The sequence below is a fragment of the Meleagris gallopavo genome, chromosome Z (genome assembly GCF_000146605.3).
Source record: "Meleagris gallopavo isolate NT-WF06-2002-E0010 breed Aviagen turkey brand Nicholas breeding stock chromosome Z, Turkey_5.1, whole genome shotgun sequence".
NCBI classification, from domain to species: domain Eukaryota; kingdom Metazoa; phylum Chordata; class Aves; order Galliformes; family Phasianidae; genus Meleagris; species Meleagris gallopavo.
This window is the reverse complement of record NC_015041.2, coordinates 47318463-47331824: the sequence shown is the minus strand read 5'-3', so window position 1 is coordinate 47331824 and position 13362 is coordinate 47318463. Positions and strand designations below refer to the sequence as shown.

Here is a 13362-nt window from a genome sequence, read left to right as displayed (position 1 = left end):
TAAGACAAATATTTTGATCAGAATATTTACTTCAGGAAGAGGAAATAGGAATACAAGGCAGAAAAATAACCATACTTCTCTATCTGGAGGAAACATTTGTTTTGTATGTGTCCTGATGATATTTGTACCAAGATTCTGCCTCAAAGCCTTTTAAACACTACCCATGTTCCCTCCTTCTTCCAGCGGAAAACTCCCCAAAACTTTGTTAGCCTTTTCATCGTCCTCACCAGCACATCACCCTTATGTAGCGCCCCAGGAGCTCCCACTGCCGTTGCATACCCTGAAAGAGGAGGAAGAAGAACTCTTGCCTCACCTGCTGCTCCCTGATGGCATCGATGTGCTGGAGAAGGTAGAGAGAAAGTACAAAAAGAAGCAGCAGCAGAAGAAGAAGCAAAGACTGCGGCAGTTTAATGACCTATGGGTTCGCTTTGAAGAAAGGTAGCTAATGGCTGGGAGGGGAGGTGGGCTTGGCATGCAAATTGGATTTTAGCTTGGACTGATTAATCAAGTAGGCCAAGCTTCTGCAGAAGCTAGATATGTACTGAGGGTGTAGGATCTGACCCCCCTCACCATGATTCTTGCTGAGACATTTACTCAAGGCTGTTTATACTTTTAGTGATGAAATTGCTTCTTCCTGCAGGGTTAGGTTGATGGAAAATCAGGCATAACATGCATGGAAGCCTTGCCTGAAACATTTTCCATTTGAGCTCAAGGAATTGTGAGTACATAGTACCTATCTTAATCACAGGTGACTGGGTCCACTGGTAGATGTACAGCCTCTTGGATTTTTCCCAAGAGCAGCTGCATATGCTCATGTTTAGCATATGTGCTGCTTGGACATTTGGACAGTATTTATACAGTATTTCTAGTGTCTGTATTCTTCCAGTACTAAAGAACGTACAAGCCCTGAGGCATTACAGGAGATCTGGAAATGGGAATGACAACCCAAAGCGTGATTGAGTTAAGATGAAAAATGGAGCATGTTGTGGGGAGAAGGTTCACATCCTCCTGGCAGTTTTCACACAGAAGAGCTTTCTACCTACAGGGATTATAGCAGCCTGCAAAAAAGTCTTCTTCTCCCTCACAAGTAATACTTAGGTCTGCGGCTGAATGTGAACATTAATGTTTACCTTGTGTCAAATAACACACAGGCCTAATGCTAGCTCTTCTTACATTTCTGCCATGTTCAGGTTGAGAACGTTATTTTTGTGGTGCTATAAATGAACAGAAAGGTCAAGATGATGGAGAAGAGCTGCAGTTCTTAAACTGAAGTTTCTATGTTCATTTTTTCTCTCTCAAAAGCATATTTCTTCCTGGTCCCCAAAGTCCTGAGTATCATGCCTCTGTACCAGCTGCACCACTGCTTTGAGTAATACAGTGCTTACGCAGGCTGCAAACAGGTGCAGCAGCTTTTGATTGTTTTTCTGATCCAAGCATTCAGCCTTTGTCAAACTTTTTAGATAAAACTCTTTTCCCTCTTTTCTAGGGCAATTTTCACTCCTCCTTCCAAACTAAGCGCACGTGGTTTGGGGAGAGGGGGAGACAAATTTACATAGAGATTTGCATGCCCACTGACAGACATATACACAGTCCAAGATACGCCAATTCAAGAAATTGGTATATTGATCACATCTGATATTGTGTTTTACTGTAGCATTTAATCACAGAATCATTTGAGTTGGAAGGGTCTCTTAAAGGCCATCTGGTCTAACTCCTCTGCTATGAACAGGGACACCACAACTAGATCAGGTGCTCAGAGCCCCATCCAGCCTGACCCTGAACGTCTCCAGGGATGGAATAATGCCCACAGACTACATTTATTTATATTAATGTAGTTGATACCAGCTATTTGCTTCTCTTGACAATCTGTTTAGCTGAAACACCAACTAATGATTTGGAGTCCTTATCAGCCTAAGCTCCCACCCTAACTGCACACCAGCATCTTCTGTTTTTTCATATGCAGTTATTCTTGTGAAGTTCAGGAGCATCAGTGGGTGCCCTGAAGTAAGCCTCAGTGCCTTCAGGAGATAGAATATTGGAGGATGTGTTATTGTGACTGAATTGGAGATGTTTTAGGAGAGCATACTGGATTGCAAGTGCAAAACAGTAGTAAAGTAGAAGCAGAGCTAAGTATGACAGCTTAGAAAACTATAACATAAATATGGGTGCAGAAAATGCCTCCTTTCTCTTTTGTTTGTAATCTTTTCTATCCTCTACCAATTAAATCATCCTTTGAGCTGTAAAGCTGCTCAGGCGCTAGGCTCTTACTGCACCTGGCTGCCCACGCGGCCCTGTGCCGAGCGGACAGCCCCACCTGGTGGCACTGCGGACACCCGGCTCCTGTTTGTACGAACTCCCTGGGTGCCTTGTCACGGGAATGCTCCCAGGTCCCTGATGCATGAGCCTGAGCCATTTATAACTTCACGCCTGGAAATGTGAAAGATGCAGCTTGAGTGACCTAATGCAATTGTGCAGTGGATTTGGCTAAATTGCTTTGGTTCATGCTCCTGTATGTACGTATCAGCTAACAGCTGTATTTCTTTGCTGTGCCACCTGCTGGCTTCTCTGCTCAGACCTCCTATGGGACCTTTGCACACAGAAGGGTACGATTTTTTAAAAATATGCTAATTGCCTTTCATTTCCCAAAGCATCCCTGCTTTATGCAGTTAGCCAAAATAAGGCAAGAACAGAGCACAACAGTTAGGGACTAGATGCAGGAAATGTGACCCTGCTGTTGTGTTTGGCAGGTAGGTTTGCTTCTGACTTTGTCACAATTTGTCTTCTATTTTCACACAGCACTGTGATGCCCTGGAGGGCACAACAGCCTTGTAGCTTTGGCATCATTCATGGCTTTAATCCATTGTCCAAAGAGAGACTCTTATATCTCTTCTGAGCCTCAACCTGCGCTGCAACACTGCAGGAGCTCACTCAACTCTGGGCAGTTCGTGTCAGCAGCCTGCAGGGTAAAAGTTCTCTCCTTCACCATGTGCTGCCATAATGGGGGCATAGTATTTTGTAGGCTCTCACCCAGCTCATGCTCATCACTAGCCCAGGGTCCTCAGTACCACCAGAGATACTTTGAGACACTGTGATCTTTTCCCTGTGATGTTTCTGTTTTTAGCAAGTGTTTCTCTTCTTAGGGGATGTCATTTAAACCTTTTGTAATTCCTGACCTGTGGAAGGGAACAAGCAGCATAGGGGTGAGTATAGTCCAGACTAAGGTGCACACATAGAGAAGTATGGTAGGGGAGAATGGATTCAGCTGAAAGCAGGTGCCTCATTTCTGTAGAGCTGAGCTAAACAATTCTGCTGCAGGGATGCTCCTCTGAAGCACAGGTGGTTTTGTTCTTATTTTCTACCTAGCTGTAAGGCAAGCTGGAGAGTTAGGAAAGCTGTCACCTTGCCCACCTGCCTGCCTGTAGGAGCAGAGATCAGGCTGCTTGGGTAAGTCTGAGCACTACTAGTGTTTCAGGGCAATCCCCACGCTCCTCAGCTTATTCCATGTTCTCCCTCAAGACTGATTCACACTTAGTTGGGCTAGGGCTTCCGTATACATCAGCTTTGTGAGAGCTGCCCATGCCCTTGAAGAAGGGGAGAGGCAAGTCTCTGCCATTAGGCACAATACTTTGGTGAGCATGGAGCCAGTATATGAGACCATGCCCAACATCTTGGGTGCCCAGAAGATGGGCAGTGGGGCACAGAAGCCAGCAATGTCCTGCTGTGTGGGTTTCAGCCAGTTCTGGGCTAAGTCTGGACTGACGTTCTTCTTCGCTTGCCTTGCAGTGCCACCGACCCTCCTCCCCGTATCCGTATCATCAATGGCTACATCACAGTGGAACCCCAGCCCCGGGGCCATGGACGGTTCAGTCCCGCTCGCACAGACACCAGCTCGCACAGACACAGTGGCTCTCACCAGCTCTCCCACTCCCTTCTGCTCTCACTACTGACTTTGGCTATGCATATATGATTAGGCTGCACTGAGACGTAAGGGGAGACGAGTGGCAGGGCTCTCCCCTTAAAAAGCTAAAAAGAGACTTAAATTAAAAATAAAAATGGAAGACTTTGTGAGTGGGACACCTATTCTGTGGGGTGTTCTCAAACTGCTTCCTTTTCCTGAACCTGGATCATTAACACTATTAACTGGTTCGACCTACCTAATACAGGAGAAGAAATTTTAATGAAAGTGTTATTTATCCTTCTCTTGCAGAAGAGTGATTTCATGTTATCCCATAATGCTTTGGGGAAATGTATAATGTTGCTATAACATAGCTGTTGTTTAGCTGTATGAGCCCAACTGAGTTATACTTTTTGCACCTTCAGTGCCTTGTGTGGGGATTTACACACCACTAGTTCGTTTATTAGAACAGAGCATTTTGGTCATATGAACACAGCTGAGAGGAAGAGGTTAGTATTTTCTGGTAATGCTTTTAACTCTTTTTAATTCCTGCTTACTAGGGCTCCAGATTATACATAATGGTTCATAAACAACACCTTCTACAATAGAATAAAACACTAAAGACTTACAAACACAATGTTTTCTGCTGTCTGTGTAGCACTGTTGTAAGATGGATAAAACTTAACCTCCAGTGTCCAGGCAAGTCTCTTTAACATTAATATGTGTTTAAGAAAAAACTGATTGCTGAGTTTTTGCAGCTTCTGTTTACTTGTGGTTTTTATATTTGCCTCCAAAATAGAAATTTTCAGTAGGTGATTTTACAACACTGGAATTAGGTTTACCCTAAAATATATTGTTATTTTGTCGTTGGATTCATTTTTTGGGGGGGAGTTGGAGGGGGAAGAATCCTTTCTAATACTTCTGCAAAGTTAGATTCCACTCCAGGAAATCTTCGACAATTTTCAACTGATCATCAGACTTTCCAAATTGTTCTAGATCCTCTGCTATCTACTTAAAATGAACATACTATATTGACTTACGGTTCTAGGAACACTGAAAGTGGTGATGCATGGTCTTTTGTCTCTGTACAGGATCTCCTCTTGTGACCATGCTGACTCATCTTATGAGAAACATGTTCTCCCTCATCTTAGAAGAGCTTCACAGCACAGGAAGGTCTCATGAGATTTTTTGTCTCACTTGTGAGAGAACTTACAGAAAATATAGGCCTTGGCAACTTGCATGCACAGCAGATCCCTGCCCCCGTGAGACATCAAAGGGTATGATTTCTTCAGACTTCTCTTCCTATGAAAATGCTTTGCTACTTTTCATTGCTTATAAAGAGACATTTTTTCTCCTCCTTCTGCTGCACAGTTCTGCTTTCCTCCAGGAGGAAAAATGTTTCTAGGTGTGTTAACAGACTTTCCATCTAAAGATCTCAAATCCTGGTCCACTTCCAGGAGGACTGTACGTAAAGAAAGCCTCAGATTGGTGAGGAAAACAAAGAAAACAGAGTCTGAATATTGCTGTTTGCAACAGGGATAGAAGTTTTTATGTCCTGGGGTAGAAGACAGAATCAATTCGCTGCATATTCCTTATTGAAAGACATAAACATGTCAAAGACATTCTGTTTTCCATGGGATGACATAGCAGACAGGTTGGTGATCCTCTCTGTCTCCCTCTCTGACTGATCATCTGCTGGTGTAAACTCTCATAGACTTGGTGTGTCTGGCCTTATTTTCCTTGGGCTCAATGTGATCTGAACAGATCTGCTCAAATGGGGGATAGCTTAGTTACAGCCATGCACTGCAAGCCTGACAAATTGAGCAAATGCTTGTGTATTTATGAGTGCATCTGAGGCAGACATGAAAAGCATTACACCAGAATGTTCTGCTATCTGCTAGCCCATGCTTTGGCACTGTGGAATTGCTGTCCCCTCTCAGATGTAGCACAGACTGAGTGGGGTCTGCAAACATCAGATGAAGGGATTGGAGAGCTCTCATGCCCTTTTCCCATTACCAGATAAAGGCTGTCCTTCATAAAATAGTCACAGACTGGCAGTTTTCTTTGTTCACTCCTCCATAGTTACTCCCAAGTTTCACTTATGTGCTGAGTGGAACAGCCACCCTCATTTTTTTTATACTGGCATGAGAGACAGGTAACTATAAGACATTCATGAACAATAAAGGCCGGAACTTGTACTATGGATGACTCAGTTTTGGTGATGTCACTCATCTGTAGGTTGTTTCCAAGTGCCTGACTGTCAGGAAAACAGAGATAAATTGTGACAGATTGCTTGCTTACAAAGGCTGCATCCTTTCAACCCAGTTTCATTCCAGGTATTTTTGAGAGTTACATGAGCTTGGCTTGATACTTGTGGAATAGCCTGGTCATTTGTACCCTTCACGTCTTTATTCGTATCATTCATTGCTGATGGGTTGTTGAACAATAAAATCTTGAAACCGTGACTGGCATGGAAACAGAGCCTTATTCTCTCTGCATATGCTACTCAGCTGTTTAGAGTAGCCTCTATGGAGTGCCAGGTGTAGCTCCAGTTTCTCTCTAGTTCCAAAACAAGGCATGTTTGCTTGAAGCTGGAGCAGCATAAAGTTCCTAGGGCGTGCTGAAGTACCACCCTTCTGTGGGCCATGGAGCTTGAGAAAAGAAAGCATTCCATATGCTCCCAGAAGGCTTCACTGTCCCTCTAACTGCCCTGCCCACTAACTGATGTATGAGGGCTGCTCCAAAAGTAATGCCTTCTATTTAATCATATTGGTCCACAATGCCAGAAATTGATATTGGTGGTATGGGAGTAGAGGATGAACTTTCCTGCCAGTATGCCATTACATTTTCTTGCCACATGACACATGGCAGCAGAGGGGCAGTCTAACAGAATGGGGTCTCACATGGAAGTATGGATGAAGCAAAGGTGTGTCACTGAACTCTTCCATGCAGAAAAAATGACACCCATGACATTGATCAGTGCCTGATGGAGACCACACAGTCGGTGTGGGCACAGTGAGGTGATGTGTTTCAGCAGCGGTAACAGCAACAGTGGGCCACCTCTGCTGGTGAGGTATTTATATGCACAGCACGTAGGCTCCTGCTCATCGATGCTGAAATTGCACAGCTAATGGTGGTGACTGTGTTGAAAAATAGTGTTTTATAGCTGAGAATGCACTCTGTCAAACACTCTTATCATGCTCTATTTAGCTGTTCTAATTTCCATGGAAATAAATAGGAGGCATTACTTTCAGAAGGACCTATATAGCTTTGGTTGCCTTGCAATCTCTCCCAAGATCTGTCAGGGTTATGGTGAATAGCAAACTTGATTCAGAAATAACTGTGAATCTGCAAGTGCATCCTTCTTTAGTGGAGGAGGTGTGAGAAACACGCTGAAGATCAAAAATTTCTAATCAGGCAAAGATCTCTGTGAAGAGCAGTTTATTCATTATTGCAACAATGGGCGTGCAACCCACTTCTGATAAGGGAGAATTCCATTCCAGAATCCAATCCATTGTATATCCTGGGTTTGACACAGGTAAAGCCTCTCCTGGCACTCATTGGTGGAGTGTCTCAGATTCACAGTCTTCTGACGCTGTTGCTACATTACACTTCCATAACTACGTTACACTTCCATAGCTACGTTATGCTTCCATACAATGCCTGTTACCAACCCTGTCTTTGGGTATGTTCTGTACTTTTTACGACGATTGAAGACAATATTTTCAACAATCTGCACACTAGTTCTGTCCTGTACCTGCCCCTAAGTATACAGTTATCTTACCTAGTGCCTGTGCCAATTTTACCCAGGTCGGAATGCCCCAGTCTCAACTTTACTCTGTTCAGCGACTTTCTTTGTGAAAGGCAGCTTATCCTGTGCTACATACAGAAATACTGGAAATTTCCACTGCAAAAACACAGTCTACCTCTCACAGAGGTGAAACTTGTCTCCTGAACATGCCTCCCCATTTCTGAAGCGGTATAACAAAGCATACTTTGCTATGTCTGAACATCATTTTCCATTCTTCTTCCTTTGTACTCACTAATTAGCTGACGCACTCTGCTCTTCCCCACCTTACTGAAGCTGTTTTCATAAAACATCTCTCCAGTGTTGTGTGTGAATTGATCTTGTTTGAGGTGATTGGGATGTTGCCTGCAGGTTTCTCATGGCCAAGATTTCTCAGCTGGGAGACTGGTATGTGCAAAGTTATTAATAGAATTTGACAACTCACTCTCTTCAAAATGTACTGGATTGATAGTAAAATTCCCTCTGGATTAAACTGCAACTTGGTAAATACAGAACTTCTCTTTGTTTTGGCAGTTGCTGTGCTCCTATAAATATCACTGATGTTCAGCAGTGTATTCAGATACCTGTGAATATTTGTTGCTTGGCTAAGCTTCACTAATGGACTCTTCTACCATGACAGGTATTCTATTTAATTACTGGAAGACTTCATATTTATATAAATATCTAGGAGAAAAAGGAAGGCAAACATCTTTGAGAAAAGGGCTTGCACATAAGTTCCTAGGTTTCCCAAGCTAGGATTTGTGTCTTATCTTTACTTGCTGATGAAAATGACCAGGCACTAGACACCATTCATTTAAACTGGTTCACCTTCCAACAACTACTTCCTGCAATTTCACAGCTTTTCCTTTGTCCTGCCTGTGGCTTTTAACACATTGAAGATTCATTTTTTTGTATGTATTTGGGTAGCAACTTCCTAACACAAACAAGCTATTTATGTTGGTCCCTCTTGTGAAGTGTGGCAGGAGGCATGGCTTCACTCAGCTTCCATTCAGTTTAAGTTTTTCTATGACACTTTTCTCTTTGAGCTGTGAATGCCCCTTACTGAGCTGGGGATCCAGTGCTAGTTTGCTTTCATACCTTTTTAGAGTAAGATTTGAAAAATAAAATTACTGAAAGAAATCACTGCTCTTCAGATAGGGCTAAGAAATATCATACATGTGCCTTCTAGATGATAACTGTGTGAAAAGAGATGCATGAGCTGTGCAGATCATCCCTGACTCTGACGTTCCTTAAGGATCTTACATGGTTTTGTTATTTTAAGGGTGAGGTAGTGGAAAAGGACACATATTAATGCAAACAAAACAAACAAAAATGAGTCCATCTTGCATTGTGATTCACATTTCTTTTTGTGCTGAATCTGTCCAAAGGGTTTAATTTTTTTGTTCTTCTGTTTTTAACCTTTAGTACAGCAAAAACTTCCAAAACAGATTGGCAGCAAAAGTGCAGATGTAACAGAAGATGGATAAATAAATAGAAGTGAAGAAATCTAAGCAATTTGTTTTTTCTTCTCTCTGTGCTCCTTTTTTTCCCCCTCTGAAACAGAGCTTCAGGGGAAGATACAGTGCTCCTCAGTAGGGATAAAAGAATGTAGTGCTAAAACGCTTCAATAGGAGAAATTTGTTTTCAGATCCTCAGGTAGTCTGATGACTGTTCTGTACCCTGTAGAGTTTAAACTGCTGTTACTCCATAAATAAATGGAACAGTTCAGCAGGTTGCAATGGCCCTTTTTGACCACTGTTCGAAACACTGTGACACAGACTGTAGAAATGATCCTGAAATCGCTTGGAAAACCAAGCAATGGACTTTGAAAGATAGATTTTTCCAGTGGCTTGTTCTCTAGAAAATTTGGATAAAGCACATCACTTATCCTTACCTGGCTTTATCACAGTGAAATACCTGAGGCTGGAATGCTACCTTCCTGCAGCTGTTTATGTTCCGTGTATTGGATAGTCACTGGATCCGTCATGTAAACATTCTTGAATCATGCTCAAGTTTATCAGTCTCTCTGAAAAGATACACACAGTACTGACAATCAGCCCTCTGAATGACTGAAACATCACATACTCGCAGTAACTAGCATTCAGGACTAGCATGCATGACGCAGTGTACATCACATTGTCCAAGATGGTTTTGCTGATGATACATCTCAGTACAGCACACTGGGATGCATGGATACAGATGGAAGGCTGCTGGTGGAACCAGGCATCTCGAGATCTAGAGCTGATGCACCTCTGTGGAACTGTGCAAGGTGGTGTAGACATAGAGACAAAGCAGCTCTTGCCCTGTGATTAATGGGTAAATGGTGCTATTAACAAGGCTGTTCTGAATGTGTCAGAAAACATGCAGCTTGCATGTTGTCTTCTTCTACCTACTAGAAACCAAAGCTTTGAGTATTTTAAGCCTGTCATTCATTTAGTGAGCACTGACTATGTTCCTTTATATTCAGGCTAGACTCCAATGGATGTGCTGCCACACACAGTTACATACCATGTTACTGTGATAACCCACCAAGTACATGTGTAATTCAGTGTTTGAAAAACATCCCAGGAGATGAATTTTATACATCTGATTTAAACACTGTGTAAAGTATGAATTTGCTGATTTTCCACTGGGGGCCACTAGAAAACAAGGCAACTTTCTCAGGCATTCTGATGGTAAGTACAAGGTCTTGGTTCCATGTAGAAGATTATGTGGTATGTGGAGCTTTGTGCTGAACTTTTGTATCATACTAGGTAATTATCTGCATCTGGACCTTCAAGGGTATGAGCTTGAACCTGAGTGGATCATACTGATCATAGTTTTTTAAGGAACTGAGGAAGAAATTGCCATGAGAAAAAAAGATCTTCAGTAGCAGGCTCCTACCCTGATATGGGAGATGAGAAGATGTGCAGTGATGTTACATATACATATCCATCCACCCATCCATCCTTACCTGATACAATAGTTCCACATCTGGAATTTTACAGGCCATATAAACCAGTTTCTCTTGGGGATCTGACGTTTTTAAGCACTGAAGTGTAAACTGTCCACCCACTGAGAAGAATTTTCATCAATAGGTAAATAACTCATATGCAGGCTACTGCATGATGCATGTGAAAACAGGCTGTTTTCCCCACAGTAGCCTGTGGAGAATATTGAAATTTTAGCCTCTTAAATACTATCCAGCAGTTCCTGTTTCTTTTTCACAGTGTTTTAATCCTTCTCTGTAGCTGACATGGCTCACTGGCACAGCTGTGCTGTTTGTAACATTGGAAGATGTTTATGACTATACAGCTTCGCAGGGAACTTTGTTTACCAGGAAGTGTCTGGGCATCAACTTGTGCAACCTACTGTAGGGTACCTGATTTAGCAGAAGGGTTGGACTCAATGATCTCTGAGGTCCCTTCCAGCCTCTGCAATTCTGTGATACTGTGAGTCCATGATCTCTACAGGTTCCTTCCAACCCCTGCAATTCTGTGATGCTGTGAAGAGGTTTTTTACAGTAAGGGGTAGTGAAGCACTGACACAGGTTGCCCAGAGAAGTGGTGGGTTCCACCCCCGTCCCTGGCCTTGCAGACACTCCAGGTCAGGCTGGAGGGGGCTCTGAGCACCTGATCCAGCTGTAGGTGTCACTGTTCATTGCAGGGGAGTTGGACCAGATGACCTTTAAGGGCCCCTTCTGATGCAGGCAATTCTGAATCTATGATTAGTGTAAAGTTTTGTCATATTCAAAAAGATGCAGGAAAATATGAAGTCTTTGCCTCCAGAAACTGCCAAATAGGTTGTAGGATCCATCCCTACTGGTTTGAAGGGCCATGAAGTACCAGGAGAGTGTCTTCAAGTTTGATCAGACTTCTTGAAACTTGATGCCTGAATGGCCTGGATGTGTGTAGTTTAAACAGAAGGAAACATTCCATTCATCTGAACTCACAGCAATTCTTATTTATTGGTTATTATGAATGCAGTTATCCATTATCTGCCAAAGACATGAAGTGATAACCCTAGAGCTAGTGTACATGGTAAAACTCAGATTTGAGGAAAATTAGTTATGTTATGAATACTAAAAACAACACTTGCTATTAGCCTAAGAATTCATTAGCTGAAATGAAAATTAGATGAATGGAGTAACTCACAGAAGAGCGGACAACCTCTCTGTTTCAACAGTACCTGGACAACAGGAATAGGAACAGGTAATCCAGGAAACATTCAGGTGGACCTCAGTGAGCAAATACACACAATGACCTTACACAATGACCTTCTCAGGAAACCAAGTATTATAATATTCTGCAGTACAGAGGTTGGTTTGCAGCTTGAAAAATAATGGCAATATCCTTTTCCAAAATTTCAATGCTAGTTAGCTACAACATGAATATTGTTCAGATATTCAGTTCTTCACTGTTTATGATTTATTTAGTCTTGGTGTCTTCCTCTGGTAATATGTTCAAGATCCAATTCTGAATTTCTTAGTCCCACATTTCATTAGAAAACTGAAATTTGTTTTGAAAATACTTCAGTCTTGTGAGTTGGAGATTACCATTTTTGATACATTAGTTCTGATTTCTAATTAAGAATAAATGCACTGTAGGTGTATTTGTATTGTAGGTGCAAGGTGTTTAAAGGCTGTTAGCATTTTATGGGATAAAACATAATGCATTAAAAGTCTCTACAGCACCAATGTCTTGGTGCACATACCCTGCCAGACCTCCCTTGGGAATCTATTACTTCTTGACTCTTCCTATCTGCAAGTATGAGAGTTCAGTCCAGAGTGATTAGTGAGCTAACAAATTATGGATCAAGGAAGTTTCAGTGAGTTTTATATCGTGTTATGATGTCAGCCTTCAAACTGGCAAATAAAGAAATGAGTTAGAGGTAAGGCTTAAAATCTACTGACACATATTAAGGGGTATCAGAAAGGCCCACCACACCTGGAAGATCAAGAACCTGGGAATTCCTCCTCCTTGAACTTTGCACGAGATCTCTGTCCTAGTGTGAAAAGGAAATGGAATGTTTTTGGTGTTTTATGCCACTATTATGTTATTCTGTGGTGGGTGGTGAACTTTTGTTGGAAGGGGGGATTTTTGGAGAGATCTCTTTACAGATGTATGTTTAAACACCCAGAAGAAGGGGCAATGGGAGAGGGAGTTGGGGGAGCCTCCTCCTGAGGGGTCCACCTGTTCATACAACACCTGCTGCACAGGACAGATGTTTGTGTTGGTGGTTTTTATTTCATGTAAAGGCAAGAGCAAAGTCAAGAGCACAAGATAAACCATACACAGACTTTAAAGCTTTCATAGCTGAAGCAAATTCCATGATGCTAAAAACAAGAAACAAAATTATGTCTCTGCCTTTGGAAATGCATATGGAAGAACAAGTCACATAAGGCTGATGACAAGATCTTGAGAACTCTAGTGTATTCTCAGCTCCCAAAACATCTTTAGATTGCTGGGAGCGCGGTTGTTGGATCTCATCCTCTGTTTGCAGAGGGGGCACGTGGCTGTGCTCTCAGCCCACAGCCGGATGCAGCCAAAGCAGAAGCAGTGCAGAAGACTCAGTTATGCTTGTGTAACCTTGTAAGCATGTCATATATCAATGGGATGGGTATGTGATGGGTGTGGAGTGAAACCTTTGGGATTGTAAGCAGAAGACAGTGTAAGGACACGGGTGCGTTTGATGTGTGGAG

General features: G+C 42.4%; 1 protein-coding gene and 1 long non-coding RNA gene across 3 annotated transcripts in view; both read left to right on the top strand.

The window, feature by feature from the left end:
* The window catches only part of LOC104915200 (metalloprotease TIKI1), a 54097-nt gene that overhangs the window by 22014 nt on the left and 18721 nt on the right, over window positions 1-13362 (top strand). The window lies entirely within an intron of this gene.
* Window positions 357-3870, top strand: LOC109364037. Its single transcript, XR_004162215.1, has 3 exons — window positions 357-438; window positions 3141-3200; window positions 3784-3870. It is a non-coding gene; the product is annotated as an uncharacterized LOC109364037 (long non-coding RNA).